Genomic DNA, 25,158 nt, shown 5'->3' with positions numbered 1-25,158 from the left:
GTTAGTTACGTTTAAGTAGTTCTAAATTATAGGGGACTGATGACCACAGCTGTTAAGTCCCATAGTGCCCAGAGCCATTTTTTTGACAAATTGCGAAAGCGACGGTTAATAATAAAATCAACATTATGCCTTTGACTTATTTGACCTTTTGTGCCCAGGTCCTGTTCCTGATCCATTACATATAGAAACAAGTATAAACATCTTTCTTGTTTTCACACCGCCAAACTTGCATCTGATGGCTAAAATTGGAACTAATGTTTTTCCACCATAAATCATTCCGCATTAAAGCATTACAATATTTATTAGGTTTCGCTGCTATACGATAATTACAGCCCACACTGGATTTCTGTGAGTAGCTGCACTTCAGTAATAATCACCAGGAATATCAATGATATGCTACTAAACATGAAGCGTGGCATAAAAATTCATCTCTTTGCAGATCACACAAGTGTTATTGCGAAAGATGTGTAATGTAATTTAAATGATGTAAACAACAGGGAAGTGGCTTTCAGAGAACAGGTTAATGCTCAACTGCTGGATACGTAATGCATAGTTACTGAGATGGAATTGTCGGATATCGAAATTTTGCAGCTGCATTATGATAAAACAGTCATTACAGTCGACCATTTTAAATTATTAGAACTGCGGCTGGAAAGCATTTCTGCAAGCATCACGTACAACGTCATGTGGAGACATAGAATGCTATTTCCATCACCATAATAATAATCCCCACTATGGCTGATCTCAAACGTGGCGGCTTTCTTACTTTTTGCCTCTACTGTTGTATGGTGTTGTATTTTCGCGCAACTCTCTGCTCTCATCAACAGTGTTCTCAACTCAGAAAAACGCGGCCAGGCGGCCGCTGTGACCGAGCGGTTCTAGGCGCTTCAGTCCGGGACCGCGCTGCTGCTACGGTCGCAGGTTCGAATCCTGCCTCGGGTATGGATGTGTGTGATGTCCTTAGGTTAGTTAGGTTTAAGTAGTTCTAAGTCTAGGGGACTGACGACCTCAAATGTTAAGTCCCGTAGTGCTTAAAGCCATTTGAACCATTTGAAAAACGCGTCCAGACTGATCAGGGTTGTCAACTCACTAGCTTGTACTGAGGTGACAAAGTTATGGTACAGCGATATACACATATAATGATGGCGGTAGTATCGCGTACACAGGGTATAAATGAGCAGTGCAATGGCGCAGCTATCACATGTACTCAGCTGGTTCATGTGACAAACTTTCCCATGTGACTATGGCCGCACGACGGGAATTGGCAGACTTCGAACGCGGAATGGTAGCTGAAGCTAGGCGCTTGGGTAATTCAGTTTCGGAATTACCTCTCACCACGGATGACGCAGTGGCCGACGGCCTTCACTTGACGACCGAGAGCAGCGGCATTTGCATAGGGTAGTCAGTGCTAACAGACAAGCAACACTGCGTGAAATATCCGCAGAAATCAATGTGAGACGTGCGACGAGCGTATCCGTTACGACAAAGCGGAGATATTTGGGGTTGGTGGGCTATGAAATCACACGACCGACGCGAATGCCTTTGCTAACAGCACGACATCGCCTGCAGCGCCTCTCCTAGGCTCGTAACCATAATGGTTGAAATGTAGACGACTAGAAAACCGTGGGCAGATCGGATGAGTTCATATTTCTGTTAGTAAGAGCTGCTGGTACGGTTCGAATGTGGCGCCGACCCCACGAAGCCATGGACCCAGGTTATCAACGAAGCACTGTGCAAGGTAGTGGTGGCTCCAATATGGTTAGGGCTGCGTTTAGCTGGAATGGAAACAGTTGTGTTCGTCTACGTGGAGACCATGTGTAACCTTTCATGGATTTCATGTTCCCAAACAACGATGGAATTTTTATGGACGGCAATGCGCCTTGTCACAGGGCCACAATTGTTCGCGATTGGGTTTGAAGAACATTCTGGACAATTCGAGCGAATAATTTGGCCACCCAGATCGCCCGACATGAATCCCATCAAACATTGTGACATAAACTGAGAGATCACGTCGTGCACAAAATCCTGCACCGGCAACACTCCCGCACTTACGGACTGCTCCATAGGCAGCACGGAACGAAGGGTTGCTCCACTAAGCCGGGAAAAAGGAGGCCAGATACGATACTACGAGGTAATCCACGACTAACCCATGACTTGTCACCTCAGTATATTCCACCATGAGATCTGTTGTTGACATCACTGACTCATTCGGAAGAAACTGTTATAGAGGGTGGGAGGGGGAACGATATGCACTTGGATAACAGTTCCTTGAACATTGTACAGAAGGATTCTTACTGCCCAGGAAGTTAGTTTGAATAAACTCCTAACAGAACTGAAAACAAAGGGTGATAAACCCCTCGCATTTAAATAAAAAAGAAAGGAAGTAAGGAGTTTAACGCTCCGTCGACAACGACGTCGTTACAAAGTAAGCGTAAGCTCAGATTACGGAAGGATGGGGAAGGAAGCCAACAATACCCTTTTCGAAGGAACCATCCCGGCATTTACATGGAGTGATTTAGTGAAATGACAGAAAACCTAAATTTCGATGGTCGAAGGCGGGTGTGAACCGTTGTCCTCCAGAGTGCGACTCGATTTTGCGAACCACTTTGCCACCTCGCTCGATAGTATTAAAATTAAAGTTTATCTTGTTGGAACACTCTTTCAGTTCTGTACACGAGTCCCTCTCAGTTCTGAATTTTCTTGTAATGTGTTGTTTATTCGTAAACTCCCCCTCTCCACCGAGCGAGGTGGCGCAGTGGTTAGACACTGGACTCGCATTCGGAAGGACGACGGTTCAATCCCGCGTCCGGCCATCCTGATTTAGGTTTTCCGTGATTTCCCTAAATCACTCCTGGCAAATGCCGGGATGGTTCCTCTGAAAGGGCACGGCCGACATCCTTCCCTAATCCGAGGAGACCGATGACCACGCTGTCTGGTCTCCTTCCCCAAACCAACCAACCAACCCCCTCTCCTCTTTTGTATTTTATTAGTTCTGTAATTCGTTTGCTCATAAATTTTCTGACCAGAATTCTGAAAACTATGCATTGACTCATTCCATAATGAAGTTGCTTCGCCTCGCATCGTCCAACGGAACCAAATAAATAACCAATTTAACAAACAGTCGTTTTCGACACTGTTTATAATATCCACACAAAGATGTAATTTCCAGTCAACATGAATTATTCTTTCCCAACATCGATAAGTTTACTGTGTTAAAAAATAATTTTTATCACCTTTTGTACTCTTTTTTATGAAAAACAGGCCATAATAATGAGGTTCTCTTCTTTTTCCCGGGTAAATTTATCTTCAGAGTCAATACGTACGCACGCCTATGTGACTGGGCGTGTGTACGTGTATGTGTGAGAGAGAGATGGGGAGAGGGAGAGCGTTTTGGTTTAATTATTGTGGTATACTTGTTAATTATATGTAAGTTCATAGGTTAGTTTTATGCTCATGTGCCAAATAAAAAATAAAATAATGAATTCTCGACAACTGGACAGTAATGCCGGTAAAAATAGTTTCACCATTTGTTACCTAGTGACGATAATAGTATAGCTGCGCTCGGCAAGCTCGAAATATTTGATGTTTGCTTCCAGTTCTGTTAAACAAAGTAGTGATACTTGCTGCTGTCTGCACCTCCATGTAACATTCTCCTCTCTGTCACTTCACAGCGTTGTTCAGGCGTTGGCGGCACTTGTTGAGCGCTGCGACTGGCGCTCACAGAAACAGCTGCGTCCACACTGGTCTGCTTCTTTTTTTGCGAACCGATTATTTTTATTCGCACCTATATTCAGCACTATTGACTGAGTGACGTCAGCACAAAACTTTAGCTGCCTGAAATGAACTTAAAGCGGAAAATGTGTGGAAAACAGCTGCTTAAATAAGATTAATTTAGTTCTCTATAATTTCTGTCTTTTCTGATGCTGATTGTTACAACAAATGGAGAACGAGTTTAGCCGTTTGTTGTGCGCTATTTTGGGTATCCGATATGTTTATTAAATGGTCGGATTTATGTTACGTTCGCCACACCTGTTGATCAATGAAAATCGAGCTGTGATTGTGTCATTTAATTTAATTATCTAACTTAGGGAAATGGCCTGTTGATTTGACTGGAGCACGTGTGAAATAACACGACAGAAATGTAAGTCAGTGCTTCGCAGAATATAATAAAGATTGTAAACACACAATACATTCTTCTTAACTTTCTGCAGTTCATTATTTGACACCAGTTGAGAATACTACCTGACGTGCATAAGAAAAATGGTTCAAATGGCTCTGAGCACTATGGGACTTAACATCTGAGGTCATCAGTCCCCTAGGACTTAGAACTACTTAAACCTAAGGACATCACACAAATCCACGCCCGAGGCAGAATTCGAACATGCGACTGTAGCGGTTCCAGACTGAAGCGCCTAGAACCGCTCGGTCACAACGGCCGGCCTGGCGTGGATCTTTTCAGGCCATACTCAGCTAACAAATGACTATTGAAGTATGGCCATGTTAACGTAAAGCGCACAAAGATATCTCTGTAACAAATTTTCAATCCACGAAATACTAAACATACATCGCACGTTGCTACTCCTTCCTTCCTAGTCGCACAGACTTGTTGAAAGAACGCGTCAGGCGGAAGTGGATAGCAGACTGCTAGTCTCAACTTCGACGCCTGTTCCATGAACAGCGTCGTTGCAATTAACACAATGCAAACAAAGTTAGTAGGTGGGGTCACCGGAATATTATCGGAGCACTCTGAGATGGGGTTGTAGAAATTAAGTAAAAATTTTATTTAATACAATTACATTTTATTTAGAACAAAATTACATGGAACTTCTTGCAGCAGAAGTAGTTGGTACACCATATTTTTCGGAAGATTTTCCCTTTTTCAGAGAGTCTTTTTTCCATTTTACATATTTATAAAACTCCATGTAAGTCAGCTTATAGTTAAACTGCCACTGTAAGATTGATTCCACAGTTCCCGGCTGCAGTCGATGTCTTTCATCAGTCCACTGAACCGACATCAACGAAAATTACTCTTTCAACAGTCACATTGTGTGCGGGAATAGAAAACACACTCGCACCATCATCTTATCAGATCGCTATTCAAATAGGAACTGTCCGATTCTTCCTCATGGCGCTGTTTGAATAGTACGCTGTTTAACAAGTACCAGTGCAGTGCTACTAGAGAAGTCTGGTATTTTATCGAGTGGTGGCGCCAGGTCTAAAACGTGCTCGGATCGTCGATACAGAATTCGCAACATGCAACGCCATCTATGAGACGACCTTGACAACATAAGCCTGTTGACATAAATGAAATCGAGGCTACATTTACATGTTACGCTAACAGATGGCGCTACTTAAATACCTGAGCCAATCTCGTAACAGTATTTTGCAAAATCGGAACAAATTTGGGTGTTTTCGGGATGTCAGCCCCGCTGTATTAGGCGCCTTGGCATGGTTCGTGCGGCTCTCCCCGTCGGAGGGTCGAGTCTTCCCTCGGGCATGGGTGTGTGCTTGTGTGTGTTGTCCTTAGCGTAAGTTAGTTTAAGTTAGATTAAGTAGTGTGTAAGCCTAGAGAGCGATGACCTCATCAGTTTGGTCCCATACGACCCTACCTCCATAACTGTGACGACCACGATATATCGGGGTGGATGGCAAAATTCAAATGTGTGTGAAATCTTATGGGACTTAAATGCTAAGGTCATCAGTCCCTAAGCTTACACACTACTTAAACTAAATTATCCTAAGGACAAATACACACACCCATGCCTGAGGGAGGGCTCGAACCACCGCCGGGATCAGCCGCACAGTCCATGACTGCAGCGCCTGAGACATCTCGGCTAATCCCGCGCGGCGATGAATGGCAACCCTTATTTAAGAGGTAAAGAAAAATAAAGGTCAATGTAGAGGACTGAGCACTTTAAGTGCATTGCTCGCGGATTTGTTCTATTTCACTGCTCTTTGATAACTGACTGAACAGTAAAACAAGATTGAGATCATACTGTTCAGGATAGCCTGCTAACTCTGAAGATCATAAGGAAAAACCCACTGAATCTTTCGTACTGTCTCTCTATTCATAGCCTTATTTCGGTAATTTTGAGTATCAAGTCTGGATATAAACGGCACCAACACGCTGTCAGCGATTTATTTTGGAACGTTGTTGTGGTTATTGTTGCCAAATTTGTATTACACTCTTCTGTCCTCATGAGTAATAAATGATGCGATTCGCTTGCTGCTACAGCAGCAATTTTTACACTCTACAGCCCCCTTCAGTACCATGGAAGTTATTCTCTGGCACATTAACACACGTCCTTTCATCCTCTCACTTCTACTCGTCAGTGTTTTCCACATATTTCTTCCCTCAGTAATTATGCGGAGAATTACCTCGTTCCGTAACTCATCTGCCCACGTAATTTTCAATATTCTTCTGTATCACCACATCTCAAACGCTTCTATTCTCTTCCTTTCGTGTTTTCCCACAGCATGTGATTGATTTCCATCCAATTCTGTGTTCCACGCCCATTCTCCGAAATTTCTTCTTCATATTAAGGCATCAGTTTCATAAGACCAATCTTCTTTCGTCCATAAAAACCTTCTTTTCCTATGTTTGTTTACTATGTCCTCTTCGCTTCGATCCTCATGCGTTTTTTTTTGTTCCAGGATAGTGGAATTCCTTCGCTTAGTTTGCATCGTAATTCTATGAAGTTTGTCACTAATCTCAGTTCCGCTACTATTCGTCTTTCTTCGGTTTACTCTGTCATTATCTGCACAGTAGAGTGCTCATTCCATTCAGTGTATCCAGCAGTTCTTTCTAGCTTTGAGTGAGGATAGCAATTTCGTCAGCGAATCTTATCACTGAGATACTCACAGGCTCAATTTTAATCCTACTCTGAACCTTTCTTTTGTTTCCACTCTTACTTCTTCCATGTATAGATTGAACACTAGGGCCAAATGACTGCATCCCTGTTTTACATGCTTTCTAATTCGAGTGTTTCTTTCTTGATCTTCCACTCTTATTCTTCCTCTTGATCCTTGTACATAATATACATCACCCTCTTTCCCAGCAGCTTACACATATTTTTCTTACAACTTCGAAAAATTTGCACCATTTTACATTATCAACGTTTTCCTGAGTCAACAAAACCTATAAACGTGTCTTTTTCGTAAGACTCGCTTCCGTTATCAAAAATAGCATCAGAATTGTCTCCCTAGTGCCTTTATGTTTCCCACAGCCCAGATAATCGTCACCTAAAAGATCCCTAATTTCGTTTTCCGTTTTCCATCTGCAATTTGGATGCATGAAATGTTAATCTGATTGTGCAATAATTCTTGCATTTTTCTACCCTTTCCGTCTTCATAATGATACTATTAAGAAAGTTTGACAACCTATCTCCAGTCTCATAGGTTATACACAGCACTTTCGATCGTCGTTTGGTTTCCATTTCTGCCAGCGATTTCAGAAATTCCGAAAAAAATTTAATTTATGCCTTCTGGATTATTTGATCGTGAGTCTTCTACATCTCCGTCAGTGAATGAAATACTGGATACCTTATGTCTTCAAAATCGACTTCCATTTCTTCTTCAATCATGTCAGCAGGCAGTGCCTCCCCTTCAATAAATTCTTCCTACCAAATCACTCTCATCTCTTCTTTAAAAAGCGGAATTTCTCTTGCACTCTTAATTCTGATATCTTTGCTTTTAATTTCGCCGAATGTTTTTTGACTTTTTGGCCCGCCGAATCTGGTCACCGATGACCAGTTCTTTTCCATTTCTTCGCATTTTTCATGCAACTATTTTGCCTCAGCTTCCCTGCACTTCCTTTTTATCTCATTCCTAAATGACTTATATTGCCTTTCACTGAACGCTTTTGTTCTTCCTTCTTTCCCTAATCAACTGACGTATTTCTTCTGTCAGCCACTGTTTCTTCAATTATCTTTCTCGTGCCTACACTTCTGCCCAACTCTGTGTATGCTCTTTTTAGAAATGTCCATTTTTCTTCAGCGGAACTGCCTTCTGTGGTATTCATTATCCCAGTATGTGCAAATAAAAGACGAAGAGAGAGAGAAAATACATGAGGATATTGAACGGGTATTTCAGGAGAAGATATTCTAATAATAACGGGGGATTGTAACGCGGTAGTAAGGGAAGGAGGAGAAGTAAGTGTTACTGGAGAATATGTAGTCTTGGAAGTAGGAATGAGAGAAGAGAAAAAGTAATTGAATTCTGCAATAAATTTTAGCTAGTAATAGCGAATACACTGTTCAGTTATCACAGGAGCAGAAGATACACTTAGAAAACGCGTGAAGATTAGGGAAGTTTTCAGCTGGATTACATGGTCAGACAGAGATTCTGAAATCAGATATTGGATTGTAAGGCATACCCAGTACATTAGTAATGATGAAGAGTAAAATAGCCGACAGGACTTCTTTGTATAGATCAGCGGCCATAATCTTGCACAAACAAACAAAATTCTTCTGACCTGGAACACATGGAGCACTGACAGCCGTCCAAAAGGAGTGCTTTGGGAAACCATTTAAGTTCCTAGAAACGTAATCTGGATCTATTACAGAAAGCCTTAAAATCCTACATGAAGCAGCTAAATGCTGTGTGCTTAATAACTTGGAAGAACTTGAGAAATATTCTCTTAGAAAAAGGCAGTCACAACGAGTGGTAACGAGCAGACGGATTTTAGTAGAAATTGGTTTTCTGAAATCTTTTATGATCTGTTACGACGTCTTAGTGTTTGGTAAACGAGCCCGCTCTCATCCACCCAGATTTTGTTGGCTCAACACGGATTGAGCACTATTCACCTTGCAGTCGTGTTCCTACGTTTTTGTCATTGCTTTTTACTTGATTGTGTTGTTGACTGTTTTCTGCTGATTTTTGGCTCCACAGTTTCATTTTGATGTGCAGCCTTTCATTTGGTGCTGCATTATTGTACTCTAAGCTGTTATATTTTTTCCAAATCTTATGTTACGTAAAGTTTGTAAAAATCTGAAGAGAGCCATTGAGATGAAAATGTATTAATCCATATGTACTTGTCATTTTAATCATTGCTTAACATATTAACGAAACTGGAAAGTATATTTATAATCTGATTTGTACTTTATTCATGTTTGCATTTACCAATCATCAGCCAATTAGAGTGCGCTCTTATTATGTCTCGAAAGCCACTTACTGGCGGTCGAGTAATTCACCTTCTTACCTGTGGCTGTGTCGGCACCAGTACGTACCTACACCTCGTAGATACAAACGTGTACTATTTGGCGACATACATTGTGCTGCTGTTTGAAAGTTACTCACGTACAGTAATGTGTTTGTACCATATTTACTGTCGGCAGTTATTATTTTGTGATTTACTGAAATAGAGTGTATCCTAGGAACTGTATACCCCACGTTTTTACTTTGTGTATCATGACACATCCGATGATGGCAGTTGGCCGAAGCACTAACCGAAGTAAGAAATAATAAAGTGTGGTCAAGATAGAAAAATTTTGTGATGAAGAGCAGACTGAAGTTTGAGACTTGTGTGGAAGAATCGGTGTGGAAGGAAGTGGGATACTAAAGTAATTAGGAATGATGAGATGCGTTTGAAGTTTGCTAAGGCTTTAGATACTGCGATAAAGAATCTGCCTACCTGTGATTTTTATTTGTGGGCTAATTTAAAGGGTAAAGCCTACAGTCATATTGCGGGAATCACACCAAATGAGTTAGCAAGTTTCCAGAAACATGTTGAAACGTGCTGAGTTGTGTATCTAAATTTATGGGGGACATTTTCAGCACCTCCTGTGAACTATTGACAAGTTGAGTGTTCAATACGCTGTTTCTCATAATGATCAATTACTACACTGTATTGTGTATTTACAATAAACGAGTGACTTATCTGTATGTAGTTTATAAGACATTATTTTGGCCACCCTTTACAGTATGTATAAGAACCCAGAAGGAACAATAATACTGGACGAGCAAGAAAGTATTTGGATTACGATGGGTATGAGAAAGAAATCCAGTCACTCGTCCTTAACAATGACAGAAATATACATCAAAGAAGCAATGGTGGAAATGAAAGATAGATGCATAAAGCATTAACTCAAGAATGTTTCGAGCTATTTCAGTTAAATTTTGTATATACATGACTTATTATTTGTAGAATTATTTGCATAAGAACATAGTGGCGATAACATACCCAAACCAGTTCTAGGTATGAGCGTTGTGATGAGAAGACGTGAGATTAAAGAAATTGGATATCGACCGATATTATTACCTTTTCACCGCCACCGCTTTTTTGTGTGGTAAGTGGTTACTCCAACAGGAAGTCTGCAGGCGTACGCACAATAACTCACCAAAGCTTCGTGTTAATTGGCTGACTGATATAGGAACGAATAGAAGACAAACAAACATTGATTTTTATATTTTAGACTAGCTTAGAGCCCGCTGCTTCGCTCCGGTAGCTGGCTTGGTCTATGTAGAAATCTTTTTTGTTTTTAATTAATAGCATCCTTGCTGTTCATAAACAGCAATACCCTCTACACTCTTCACCCTAATTAAGGTCATAAAAGCATACTCTTTTCCTCATGTACTTCTGATCAAAAACGTATTCTGGTAGCTGGAGTCGGAAGTTTTTGTTAATCCTGCTTTTAATTTCTTGTGGTGATGTTTCAATAGAAACTTTCACCCCAAAACATATTTCTTTATTTATATATGACGGTAGTATCTGTTCCCGAAAGAACAGTTACCGTGGATGATCATGCAGCTTTGCTAGAAATGAAATGATAATTAAATGGACACCCTAGCTGCAAACAGGCGTTGATGTACTTCATTGGGGACATGTTGAAAATGTGTGCCCCGACCGGGACTCGAACCCGGGATCTCCTGCTTACATGGCAGACGCTCTATCCATCTCACGGGGAGCGTGCAAGGGATAAGTCCCTGCAGACGTACTATCCTCTGTGCCCGCGGTGGCTCAGATGGATAGAGCGTCTGCCATGTAAGCAGGAAATCCCGGGTTCGAGTCCCGGTCGGGGCACACATTTTCAACATGTCCCCAATGAAGGACATCAACGCCTGTTTGCAGCTAGGGTGTCCATTTAATTATCATTTCATTTCTAGCAAAGCTGCATGGTCATCCACGGTAACTGTTCTTTCGGGAGCAGATACTACCGTCATATATAGTTAAAATATGGCTTCCCAGCCATTGACCTTCTTATGCGAACGCACACGCTATGCCCGAACTCGTACGGGACTTGGTAGATTAATCTGCCACGAGTAATGAGTATGATGGGCAAACATCTATTAGGCGCACTACGAATGTAGTGGTGTGGACACGCTGGGAATGTGGATCTCACGGGGAGCGTGCAAGGGATAAGTCCCTGCAGACGCACTATCCTCTGTGCCCGCGGTGACTCAGATGGATAGAGCGTCTGCCATGTAAGCAGGAGATCCCGGGTTCGAGTCCCGGTCGGGGCACACATTTTCAACATGTCCCCAATGAAGTACATCAACGCCTGTTTGCAGCTAGGGTGTCCATTTAATTATCATTTCATTTATTTATTTCTAACCGAGAACTGAAATACCAATTTTCATGATTGAGCTTTAAAAATGTCTTAACATACCGAAACATTTTCCTAATAGTTTTCATACCCTACTTCATCATATTATGGGTTGAATTTCGAAAAGCAGTGAGACATTAATTTTTTTTTTTTTGCCTCTAACCGAGAAATCAAATGCCAGTTCTCATAGGTGTAGCTTTAAAAATGCGTTACTAATTCCTTACCAATTTATTTAAAAAAATTTCGTTCACTGTTCACCCCCATAGCGGTTAAATTTCAAAAAATGTTGAAAAACATTTCTTTATTTATGACCGTGAAACCAAATACAATTTTCATAGCTCTAGCATCAAAATTGTATTAATAGCGGCATATTTTCAAAAAAGACTCTTTCATCCCTACTTTACCAACTTGTGCGGGGAGGGGGGGGTGGGGGGAGGGATGATTTCGAACAATCCTTCACTAAACGATGTCTACATTATAATATAAACAATCTCTCCAAATTTCAATTTTCTATCCTTAGCTGTTTGGACTGGGCATCTCTTTTTATTGGTATACAGAGATTACCCACAAGTATGGAGCATAAACTCATCTTTGAAATTGTCAATTAGTTGTTTTCTTCTAAATGGCGGACATTTAATATTTTCTGCTCAGTTAGGTCGGGGCGCCGTTTTTTCATATCTGTTTTCTCAAATCTTCAATAAATTTTTCCTTAGGCTTGTCACTGCACCAAATGTGATCAGCAAATATTAGAGAGGAAATTAGAATAGCAATGTGTGGCACCAGCTAGTCGATACAACAACGGTCTGGTGCAAGTCTTCCGACTGGAGCTACTCGATGACACATCCGCTCTGGAACGGCCGCCCAACATAGTTTGAGAATCTCACTTTCGTTGGTATTCGAAACTCCTACGAAATACTATCCCGCAACGCACAATATTCAATACACAATGTCGCGGACTGTTTCTGTGACAGACCTTGGTAACTTTTAATCCCGTTGCATACGAGTTTCTAGACATTGTCACGGACCTTTCGAACTTACGCGGCGAAAGAAATAATTACAGTATATTGTAGAAACGAATACATTCTTAGGAGATTAGATCATCCCTGAATCCAACAAAGATACACTCCTGAAAATGGAAAAAAGAACACATTGACACCGGTGTGTCAGACCCACCATACTTGCTCCGGACACTGCGAGAGGGCTGTACAAGCAATGATCACACGCACGGCACAGCGGACACACCAGGAACCGCGGTGTTGGCCGTCGAATGGCGCTAGCTGCGCAGCATTTGTGCACCGCCGCCGTCAGTGTCAGCCAGTTTGCCGTGGCATACGGAGCTCCATCGCAGTCTTTAACACTGGTAGCATGCCGCGACAGCGTGGACGTGAACCGTATGTGCAGTTGACGGACTTTGAGCGAGGGCGTATAGTGGGCATGCGGGAGGCCGGGTGGACGTACCGCCGAATTGCTCAACACGTGGGGCGTGAGGTCTCCACAGTACATCGATGTTGTCGCCAGTGGTCGGCGGAAGGTGCACGTGCCCGTCGACCTGGGACCGGACCGCAGCGACGCACGGATGGACGCCAAAACCGTAGGATCCTACGCAGTGCCGTAGGGGACCGCACCGCCACTTCCCAGCAAATTAGGGACACTGTTGCTCCTGGGGTATCGGCGAGGACCATTCGTAACCGTCTCCATGAAGCTGGGCTACGGTCCCGCACACCGGTAGGCCGTCTTCTGCTCACGCCCCAACATCGTGCAGCCCGCCTCCAGTGGTGTCGCGACAGGCGTGAATGGAGGGACGAATGGAGACGCGTCGTCTTCAGCGATGAGAGTCGCTTCTGCCTTGGTGCCAATGATGGTCGTATGCGTGTTTGGCGCCGTGCAGGTGAGCGCCACAATCAGGACTGCATACGACCGAGGCACACAGGGCCAACACCCGGCATCATGGTGTGGGGAGCGATCTCCTACACTGGCCGTACACCACTGGTGATCGTCGAGGGGACACTGAATAGTGCACGGTACATCCAAACCGTCATCGAACCCATCGTTCTACCATTCCTAGACCGGCAAGGGAACTTGCTGTTCCAACAGGACAATGCACGTCCGCATGTATCCCGTGCCACCCAACGTGCTCTAGAAGGTGTAAGTCAACTACCCTGGCCAGCAAGATCTCCGGATCTGTCCCCCATTGAGCATGTTTGGGACTGGATGAAGCGTCGTCTCACGCGGTCTGCACGTCCAGCACGAACGCTGGTCCAACTGAGGCGCCAGGTGGAAATGGCATGGCAAGCCGTTCCACAGGACTACATCCAGCATCTCTACGATCGTCTCCATGGGAGAATAGCACCCTGCATTGCTGCGAAAGGTGGATATACACTGTACTAGTGCCGACATTGTGCATGCTCTGTTGCCTGTGTCAATGTGCCTGTGGTTCTGTCAGTGTGATTATGTGATGTATCTGTTCCCAGGAATGTGTCAATAAAGTTTCCCCTTCCTGGGACAATGAATTCACGGTGTTCTTATTTCAATTTCCAGGAGTGTATTAGTCAGTTCATCAGGCCGACCAATAAGAGCATTTTCGACTTGCAACACAAGGTGTTCCTGCATGACATAAATATCGTTACCACGAGATTTTAGGAGCACAAAAGATTTTATCAGCTATGCCACACAGATAAAATCAGCCACAGGTTGTTAGGTTTCTAACTTACTTTTGGCATTCAGTGGAAGTGTTACGAGCTTCCTTTTTATTCGATGTGTATCTTCGTATGCGTACGCTGGATATTATTCAAAAAGAATATTGCACAGTCGATATGTTACGTCACAGAGGTTATGAATACAAACAACGTGATCTTTGGTTCTCAGTAGCATTGTCGTTGGTCGTGTAGCATCCAGTGAGTAGAGAGACAGTCGGGTGTTGATCGAGCTACTGAGAGGTAACTAGCAGAACACGGAGATGAATAGGAAGAGGATGTCACTTTCTATAAATATGATTGTGTGAACACTGATTTGAGAAATGCGAAAATATTCAGGTAATGCTGCTGCTTGCCCGCGGGTAATCTATCTTGAGAAAGGCAACTAGCACGATTTTTGCTTTATTGATTCAGGTCAGTTTGACTATCGAATCGTGATTAAACCAGGATGTGTGCTCACATAGCTGGATTGAGAGTTGCAAATACACCACTGCTTTGTGATTTCAGTAACGCAACGTATGGCAGGGTAATATTTTTCCTTGTAAGAATTGAATTTTGTTAAGGTGATTGTAATCATTAGGCAATCAGTTTCACGATATTGATTTTGAATGCTAGTTTCTTTTCAGCCGTTCAATAACTTTAGATCCTTCCACCGTCTTCTCATGAAACTTTCGTAATTTTGTGTCACACATTGCGCTGAGTGAACACGCTCAAAGCATAAAGCATGACGTGGCTAGCACAATTTATTTTCCTTGCATTGCACTTGACAAGGTTTTCCTTTAGCTGGTTTGCCGCTGCGCTGCATTTTAATTTTCACCAATTTCGAGCAGTACCGAGTTTTCATTGTAGCAAGATAAGTTATGAAAATTCGTTAGCCCCAATTTAACATTATACACTCCTGGAAATGGAAAAAAGAACACATTGACACCGGTGTGTCAGACCCACCATACTTGCTCCGGACACTGCGAGAGGGCTGTACAAGCAATGATCACACGCACGGCACAGCGGACACACCAGGAACCGCGGTGTTGGCCGTCGAATGGCGCTAGCTGCGCAGCATTTGTGCACCGCCGCCGTCAGTGTCAGCCAGTTTGCCGTGGCATACGGAGCTCCACCGCAGTCTTTAACACTGGTAGCATGCCGCGACAGCGTGGACGTGAACCGTATGTGCAGTTGACGGACTTTGAGCGAGGGCGTATAGTGGGCATGCGGGAGGCCGGGTGGACGTACCGCCGAATTGCTCAACACGTGGGGCGTGAGGTCTCCACAGTACATCGATGTTGTCGCCAGTGGTCGGTGGAAGGTGCACGTGCCCGTCGACCTGGGACCGGACCGCAGCGACGCACGGATGCACGCCAAGACCGTAGGATCCTACGCAGTGCCGTAGGGGACCGCACCGCCACTTCCCAGCAAATTAGGGACACTGTTGCTCCTGGGGTATCGGCGAGGACCATTCGCAACCGTCTCCATGAAGCTGGGCTACGGTCCCGCACACCGTTAGGCCGTCTTCCGCTCACGCCCCAACATCGTGCAGCCCGCCTCCAGTGGTGTCGCGACAGGCGTGAATGGAGGGACGAATGGAGACGTGTCGTCTTCAGCGATGAGAGTCGCTTCTGCCTTGGTGCCAATGATGGTCGTATGCGTGTTTGGCGCCGTGCAGGTGAGCGCCACAATCAGGACTGTATACGACCGAGGCACACAGGGCCAACACCCGGCATCATGGTGTGGGGAGCGATCTCCTACACTGGCCGTACACCACTGGTGATCGTCGAGGGGACACTGAATAGTGCACGGTACATCCAAACCGTCATCGAACCCATCGTTCTACCATTCCTAGACCGGCAAGGGAACTTGCTGTTCCAACAGGACAATGCACGTCCGCATGTATCCCGTGCCACCCAACGTGCTCTAGAAGGTGTAAGTCAACTACCCTGGCCAGCAAGATCTCCGGATCTGTCCCCCATTGAGCATGTTTGGGACTGGATGAAGCGTCGTCTCACGCGGTCTGCACGTCCAGCACGAACGCTGGTCCAACTGAGGCGCCAGGTGGAAATGGCATGGCAAGCCGTTCCACAGGACTACATCAGCATCTCTACGATCGTCTCCATGGGAGAATAGCAGCCTGCATTGCTGCGAAAGGTGGATATACACTGTACTAGTGCCGACATTGTGCATGCTCTGTTGCCTGTATCTATGTGCCTGTGGTTCTGTCAGTGTGATCATGTGATGTATCTGACCCCAGGAATGTGCCAATAAAGTTTCCCCTTCCTGGGACAATGAATTCACGGTGTTCTTATTTCAATTTCCAGGAGTGTAGTTAGGACATAATAAGATTATTCACAGTTAAACATTGCCTTTCAGAATTATTTTCAGGGCTAGCTTAGATGAAGATCAGTCCAGATTTCATTTCTTATGTAGACATTCTTATTCTTATCGTGGAGTGTTACATGTTCGCGTGTCAATTATTCAACGTCTAGAATTTTATGCAGCCAGTCTGCGTTGGCTAAATTTGCAGGTCATTTTCACAGAAGCATTTCGGATATTTATTCTTTCAAAATTGATTTGTAATTTTGTGTGAATTTTTATTCTGTTAGTTTTGTGTGTAGGAACTGTAAGGCAAGCATTGTGACGTCACTCTTTGTAGCATTGTTCATTGCACTGCAGAATATAGAATTTCACAAGATAACTTATTTAATATCCAATTTTACGTTTTGTAGCTATTTTTGGTGTAAGTTAGTTACAATATAGTTATGTAGTTGCTGATGTATTTGACGACTCTTTATCAGATAGTTCACCACTTGCATTGTTTTGGTTCTCTTTACTCACAGAAACATACGAAAGTTTAAGAATATTGATCTTATTTACTTAGACAACAACAACAACAGAAAAATAAAACAGTTACAAGCTATATTATGTACAACTCAGTTCAATGTGACAAAAGTCCTAGCTAATACGGGACATTACGCACGTAAAACTCGGGTAGGCATTGAGATGCAAAACTCCATCAAGAGAAACGAACAAACAATACTAATTAACAATGTATGAATTCTACCACTGGCTAAAACAAAGGTGACTAATCTGAAATGTAATGCAACATCTGACGCCGCTTGAAGGCAGCCAATAAAACAGACTGATTTCCCGCCAATCAGGAACTTTCTAGCCTGCGGAACTCACCATGACGCAAAATATATGCGTATAAATTAAAGTCCCATGCAGCGTATTTCTGCCCATATGTGATGATACGGTTTCCACTCATGAGGCGCAGTGGTTAGTACGCTGGACTCGCATTCGAGAGGATGACTGTTCAAAACCACGTCCGGCCATCCTGATTTAGGCTTTCCGCGACTTCCCCTAATCGCTTAAGGCAAATGCCACGATGGTTCTTTTGAAAGAACGTAGCTGATTTCCTTTCCCCTCCTTTTTAATCCGAGGTTGTGCCCCCTCCCTAATGACCTAATTGTAGACGGGATGGTAAACACCAATCTTCTTTTCTTTCTTCCCTCCTGAAACACAAGACAAGTTTGTATGTATAATTTACTAGCAAACCTGGCAACGGTTAGCAATTGATAAATATGTATTGAAATTGGACATGAGTCCTAATTCCTTCTGTTCCTTCTCTCTGCCGATTATCCTCTCCTTCCCCCCTTTAAACTTCCTCTCCCCTCTCTCTCCCCCTCCTTTTCCTCACTCTCCCTGACTTGAGTCTTGTTTATTGATATTGCAAACGAAATCCTTAGGGAACTGAAGTCGCTTAAAATGAATGGGAAAATCGATTGGGTTTATGGGTATAGGGGGTATAAGTGAGACCTCTTCAGTTGCTAGATCTGTGTGGATAGTAGCTTCACTGACAGACTTTCGCATAGCTTTAATCTGCATATGGATAGGGCTACGAAGTTTCACACGATTCATATTTCGTATTAGTATTCTAATCATAAGTTGTTAAGCCATAAATACATCTTCCATGTTTTTTGTTAAAAGCAACTACAAAGCAGCACATTGTTTTGTATACTTTTTTGTTTAAAATTACGTAAAAGGGGAAAGGATATATATATATATATATATATATATATATATATATATATATATATATATGGGAGAAACAATTTGCATGATGGTTACAATGCCTGCTATTGTAGGTAGAACTGATTGAGAGAAAGAAAACGAAACCGCACATTTTCATAGCATAGCACAGCATTTTTTCTTTCTGGCGGACGGTTTTAGCAGATTAACGACTATACTTCGTTGTTTAAAAATGTATATAGCCTGTGTCCGTCTAAATGTTTATTGGAGTATCATGTAAAAATTAAAAGTAAGTCGGCCAAAAACTTCTCGCGATTTTTGCAAACAACGTTTCCCCTTTGATATGTTGTAAGTGTATATTTATATACGTTATTTGTTTCAAAAATATCTTGGTAAAATATGTTCGAACAGTTTTAGAGTATACTGTAAAATCTGGAGATATTTACTATAGTTTTTCCTTTGCTTATTATATACGTACATATGTACTATATGTAGTTCAAATGGTTCAAATGGCTCTGAGCACTATGGGACTTAACATCTTAGGTCATCAGTCCCCTAGAACTTAGAACTACCTAAACCTAACTAACCTAAGGACATCACACACAACCATGCCCGAGGCAGGATTCGAACCTGCGACCGTAGCAGTCCCGCAGTTCCGGACTGAAGCGCCTAGAACCGCACGGCCACCACGGCCGGCTATATGTAGTAAACAGTATGTAGTCTGTATCTGTCCGAATGTTTATTAGATTAAAGCGTAAAAATCTGAAGTAAACTGATTCAGTACTTTTCGAGCTTGACAACGTCTTGTATTTATATAGTGCAAGGGGTGTTCAATAAGTAATGTGACACATTATGTTTTCTGAGAACAGGTTCGTTTTCTTTCAGTCTTCCAATACACCATATTACTCCCGACTCTTTTGGCTACAAAACTCTGTTTTTCATCATAATCTCCGTCCCATGCGATGGCCTTACGCTACCTTACTGGAAGGACACTATGCTCTCATGGTACCACTCCAATGGTCGACGTCGGAGCCAACGTCTTGCTGCATTAGTAACCTCGTCATCCATATACTGCTTCCCGCGTAGTGCATCCTTCATTGGGCCAAAAAGATGGAAGTCGGAAGGTGCGAGATCCGGGCCGTAGGGTGGATGAGGAAGAACAGTCCAATGAAGTTTTGTGAGCTCCTCTCGTGTGTGCAGATTTGTGAGAGGCCCTGTGTGGTCATGGAGAAGAATTTCGTTTGCATGTTTTGTGGCGACGAACACGCTGACATTGTTTCTTCAGTTTCCTGAGGGTGGCACAGTGCACTTCGTAGTTGATCATTACACTATGAGGGAGGGCATCATACAGAATAGACTTTTGAGTCCAAGAAGACCGTCGCCACGACTTTACCGGTTGAGGGCGCAGCTTTGAACTTTCTCTTCGGAGGAGAGGTGGTGTGACGCCACTCCATGGATTGCTGTTTTGTTTCCGGTTCTAACTGATGGACCAATCTTCCATCAACTGTGATGATGTTCGACAAAAAAAAAAAAAAAAATTGTCACGGTCAGCCTGCATTCTGCGCAGATGATCCTCCGTTGCTCTTTGTAGTCTTCTGTTAGGCGGCGAGGAACCCAGCAATCACACACCATTAAGTACTCCAACTGATGGACAAGTGTGTCAGTACTACCAACAGAGACGTCCAGTTGAGAAGCGGAATGTTTAACTGTGATCCGTCGATCACCTCGAATGAGAGTGTCCGTAGGTTCCAACGTTGCAAGAGGCACAGCTGTGTGCTGACGGCCGCCATGCGGTAGTTCGGACAGGTTTGCGAGGCCTTGTTGTGATGATGGACGCCTCGCCCAACGACTCAGTGTGCTTTTGTTCATTGCCACGTCTCAATGGACAGTCTACAAGCTCCTATGAATATGTGCGATGCTCTTGTTTTCCACCAAAAGAAACTCAATGACAGCTCTCTGCTTGAAAAGCACCTTCGTAACAGGCGCTGTTTGAAGGCTACGTATTGCATCGCCACCTACCGGAATTTCATAACCTAAACAGGGTGAGGAGAAACATTCCACGACGTCTGAGAACAAATTCCGCGTTTTTTTCAGCTGAAATTGGACGAGCAAAAATGTCTTGCGTTACTTATAGAACGCCCTCGTAGTACAGATTATCTCTACGTCAGATAAGTCGTACGGGCGTAGATACCCAGGCAGGCCGCTAGTGTGATTACTACAAATTGAGTTGCAGCACAACAGACCAGTGTCAGAAATCCTTATAAAATGCGCAGTGACGATTTGTTGGGAAGAAGAACTAGAGGGTGTGGGCAGATTGTCAGAGTGTCTTACGACGAGAATCACGGTGCAGAGTTGTAACTGAACCGCATTTGTTGATATGTATTGCTGCCTCCACTCGATGCACATTGAGTAACGAACGAGGGAGAGGGCGAGCGAGCTGCGCCAGGGAGACACATGAACCAACAACTCACAGCTGACGCTGAGGCAAACTTTTAGTTCCCATGTATAACTTAAAATTTGCCCTGAGTTTCTGTACGATTTTTCGTATCGGGTGCTACACTTCCAGGTGTTATGACCACAGTAATTTACTTCACATCATCAGCTGATTTCGGAGGTATGCCATTTTCCAGTGCTTTCTCATACCCTGGTAATTTTATGTGGCCATCCTGCGTGGGTGTATGAAATGCAGGTCTGTGATTCACATATGTAAATACCGAAACAGAGGGTGTTTTCAACTGAATATATGGGTATTGAGACTATTCAGCATTCCTTACATTCCATTTACAATTATAAATAACACATCGGATAAAAAATCAACTCATCATCTGTATATCGTTGCGCAAAGGGGAGTGTATGGAGCGACCAAGAGTGACTGAAGAACGTGTTCGATGAGAGAGAGCTTTTCAAAAAATGGTTCAAATGGCTCTGAGCACTATGAGACTTAACATCTTAGGTCATCAGTCCCCTAGAACTTAGAACTAACTAACCTAAGGACATCACACACATCCATGCCCGAGGCAGGATTCGAACCTGCGACCGTAGCAAGAGCTTTTCACGTGCAGCCCCAAGAAAGCAGTTCGAAAGGCTAGTCGTGAATTAGCCATTCGTGTGACGTCTTGTGGAGACTTTAAGGAGACACTTAAAACTACGTCCTTATGGTTTGCAGTGGTTACAAGTTATTAAACCCACAGACTAAGTTTATATGCCTACTTTGTAAACTAAATGTTGCCGAAGATTTTCTGGATCGTGTCGTCTTCAGTAATGAATAGACATTTCATCTAAGTGGAAATGTAAAACACATAACGTGCGTATCTGAGGGTCAGCAAATACCTTCCAAATGGTAGAACTGCCACTAGACTCCGCCAAATTTAAAGTTTCGTGTGTTATATCCCGGCGCAAAGTCTACGAAGTTTTCTTTTTTGGCGAAGCAACTGTAACGGGTGTTTCTTATCTTGATGTGCTATAATTATGGCTAACCTTCAGTTAAAAAAAACCGAGATACAAACCTTTGTGGCAGCAAGATGGTGAGCCATCTCACTTGCGTAACTTAATACACGATTGGTTAAAAGACGTTGTATCCGACAGCTGGACTGGCCATAAGCGGACTGATGAGTCTTCTTTCGCAGGCCCTCACGTTCATACAGGATCTGACGCCATACGATTTTTGCCTTTGGCGGTTCATAGAGTTTCACGTGTTTGTGCGTCCGCTACCAGATGATCTATCCGATTTTAGAAACAGCATTGTAGCAACAATTACCCCAGAAACACTGGTCAAGGTTTGGGAAGAACTCGCCTATCGATTCGATATATGACGAATGGTGCTCCTATTGAACACTTATAGGAGAAACTGTTTGAGTTGCTCTTTCACTTGAGAGTTTATTAATAACTGTAAGTTGAATTAATAAATGCTAAAAATCCTTAAATTCTGTATATTCAATTTGAAACATTCTGTATTTGCATATTAACATGACTAACTTAGATTTTATACATCTATAGTGGATGACCGCCAAATTGCCCTGCCATGAGTAGGTACTTGCAAGTGGCACACCGTCAGATTCAGCTGATCGTATGAAGAAAATGGCTGTGGTCATAATACAACAAAAGCATATATTGAGACCCAGTTTCTGCCTTCATTCTGAAGTGACCAGACAAGAGCTCACTAAGCAAGAACAGGCTCCCAGATCGACATATAATAATAAACACTTTATTAGGCATAACATAAAAGAGACATTTCTCATAAATCCACAAGGCTGCAGGTATTCAATCACAGGAACACAAGACACAACTTCAGGTCCACTTGAAACCAAAAGGGTACTTTCATTCCTTGGGCCATGTATTGTAGAATCTATATAATACTAGTTGTCGTGGACAGCATACATCGGGAGTGTATACTCCACAACGCATTGTCTTTGGCTAATGTAGAGGATATAAAAACAAACACCGTCGGAAAAGGCCTTGAAGGCCCACCGATACCGATCGGCCGCCGTGTCATCCTAGTCCTAAGGCGTCACAGGATGCGGATACAGAGGAGCATGCGGTCAGGCCGTTGTCAGTTATTCGTAATCGGTGCCGCTACTTCGCAACCAAGTAGCTCCTCAGTTTGCCTCACAGGGGCTGAGTGCACCCCACATGCCAACAGCACTCGGCATACCCGGATGGTGACCCACCCAAGTTCTAGCCAAGCCCGACAGCGCTTAACTTAGGTGACCAGACGGGATCTGTTGTTTCCACTGTGGCAAGGCCGTTGGCAATGTAGAAGATACAGTCTTTTGAAGATCGAATGAATCTTTCTGAAGCTCTCTGTGTCTACGAGCATTAGTTCTCAAGCGGGAGACATATAAACGCCTCGTTAGATTCACTGCATTTTATGGACGCCTGTGAGAATTGGGGAGCCTCCATTTTAAGGCTGTTTCTGGTAGAATACGTGATGCGAGTGCACTCAGTTACGAAGACAGAACGATAACGGGGTAAACACATCCTGTAGCATGTGCTGTGAACACCGTCATGTAACACTTTGGAAGGCATTGTATATGAATAATCCAATGTGTACTACCTTAAGGAGAAGCAAGTACAAGGTTCTTCGGTTTCATGAATTGGATACAGTTTCTTCATCAAAGACTGATGACACTGCTTTCTGTTCATTCGTGATATTTTCAAACTGACTCCACCTTACGTGTACCTGGTGTTTTAGCACTCACATCAGTTGAATTTGGGGTAATGATAGCCCACGTGAGGAACTATTACGCTAGAATATCTGGTAATCATCTACTAGGACCTATGATGCTGATAGCACACTTACCTGGACCATCGTGCCAACAGTTTCCACAGACCATGTCAAAGAAATTCTAGACGTAGTACCGCTTGATATGTGCAGCACATAATGCTACAATATTTTTACGTAGCTCGTTGAATGTAAATGGATCTTGTCGATACATGTTGACCCTGATTGTCTCCCACAGGTAGTACCGCACGGGTATCAAATCAGGCGAGCGAAAAAATGGCTGAGCACTATGGGACTTAACATCTGAGGTCATCAGTCCCCGAGAACGTAGAACTACTTAAACCTAACTAGCCTCAGGGCATCACACACATCCATACCCGAGGCAGGATTCGAACCTGCGACCGTAGCGGGCGCGTGGTTCCGGGCTGAAGCGCCTAGAATCGCTCGGCCACATCGGTCGGCTCAGGCGAGCGAGGTTCTCACTCAATACAAGGATCCTTCAACTTACCGATTATCTGGAATTAGTCGTCCGGGTACAACTTGATACCTAGGTTGTAATCGGCCAGTACTCTGTCTTCTTGCATGTAAAACATTTCTTTTCCGTATAATGTCTGAGTGGCAGACATAATCCTAGTGTGAAGCATGCGCTACGGTCGCAGGATCGAATCCTGCCTCGGGCATGGATGTGTGTGATGTCCTTAGGTTAGTTAGGTTTAAGTAGTTCTAAGTTCTGGGGGACTGATGACCTCAGCAGTTACGTCCCGCCGGCCGTGGTGGTCTCGCGGTTCTAGGCGCGCAGTCCGGAACCGTGCGACTGCTACGGTCGCAGGTTCGAATCCTGCCTCGGGCATGGGTGTGTGTGATGTCCTTAGGTTAGTTAGGTGTAAGTAGTTCTAAGTTCTAGGGGACTGATGACCACAGCTGTTAAGTCCCATAGTGCTCAGAGCCATTTGAACCATTTAGTTAAGTCCCATAGTGCTCAGAGCCATTTGAACCATTTGTGAAGCATGTCAAGGTACACCTGACTCTCCACAGTTTATGGTTCCCTGGGACGAGGGACTATTCAAGGTACGAAATGATAGGCCACATCACACATCAGGTCCTGCCAGTTTCTTTATCCACGTGAACTTGATTTTAGGAGCTTATAGACAAAACTGTACGAAAGGAAGCATATGGGAGAGGTGCACAGTGTCTCAATAACGTTGCCCGATGAGAATACCATGTTGAAAGACGTAGAGGTCAGTACGCCATCACTTAATAAAACGACTATACCACCAAAAGTATCGTGTTCAGAAAGGTTCCCGAGTGCATAAAGTGTTCCCACTTCCCGTCGTATGAAGGTACGTCCAGCATCGTCGAACACGATCTTTTGGTATTCTAGGAGTCATAGTGTGGGGAGTCACAGTCTTGCATTGGCGTCTGACTTACAAATGTTTGAATACGGTAGACCCGCCGCTCAACGTTATTGAGACATGAGAAGTGATTCGGCGAATGGACTTGTCTGCCTGTTCTCCTGAATTAAATATCATCGGGTACAAGTGGGACGCATTGGGGAGATGTATAGCAGCGCGTCCACATGCACCAACGACCCATCCTGCAGTTGTTAGCCGGCCGGGGTGGCCGAGCGGTTCTAGGCGCTACAGTCTGGAACCGCGCGACCGCTACGTTCGCAGGTTCGAAT

General features: G+C 43.7%; 1 non-coding gene and 1 pseudogene across 1 annotated transcript; one reads left to right on the top strand and one right to left on the bottom strand.

The window, feature by feature from the left end:
* The first annotated feature begins 10,945 nt into the window (after positions 1 to 10,945).
* On the top strand, positions 10,946 to 11,020 carry Trnat-ugu (transfer RNA threonine (anticodon UGU)). Its single transcript has one exon. It is a non-coding gene; the product is annotated as a tRNA-Thr (tRNA).
* An 11,866-nt stretch (positions 11,021 to 22,886) lies between these two features.
* Positions 22,887 to 23,005, bottom strand: LOC126475767 (5S ribosomal RNA; annotated as a pseudogene).
* Between the last annotated feature and the right edge of the window lie 2,153 nt (positions 23,006 to 25,158).

The sequence above is a fragment of the Schistocerca serialis genome, chromosome 4, assembly GCF_023864345.2.
Source record: "Schistocerca serialis cubense isolate TAMUIC-IGC-003099 chromosome 4, iqSchSeri2.2, whole genome shotgun sequence".
NCBI classification, from domain to species: Eukaryota; Metazoa; Arthropoda; class Insecta; order Orthoptera; family Acrididae; genus Schistocerca; species Schistocerca serialis.
The sequence above is the reverse complement of the archived record's forward strand: the minus strand, read 5'-3'. Positions and strand labels throughout refer to the sequence as shown.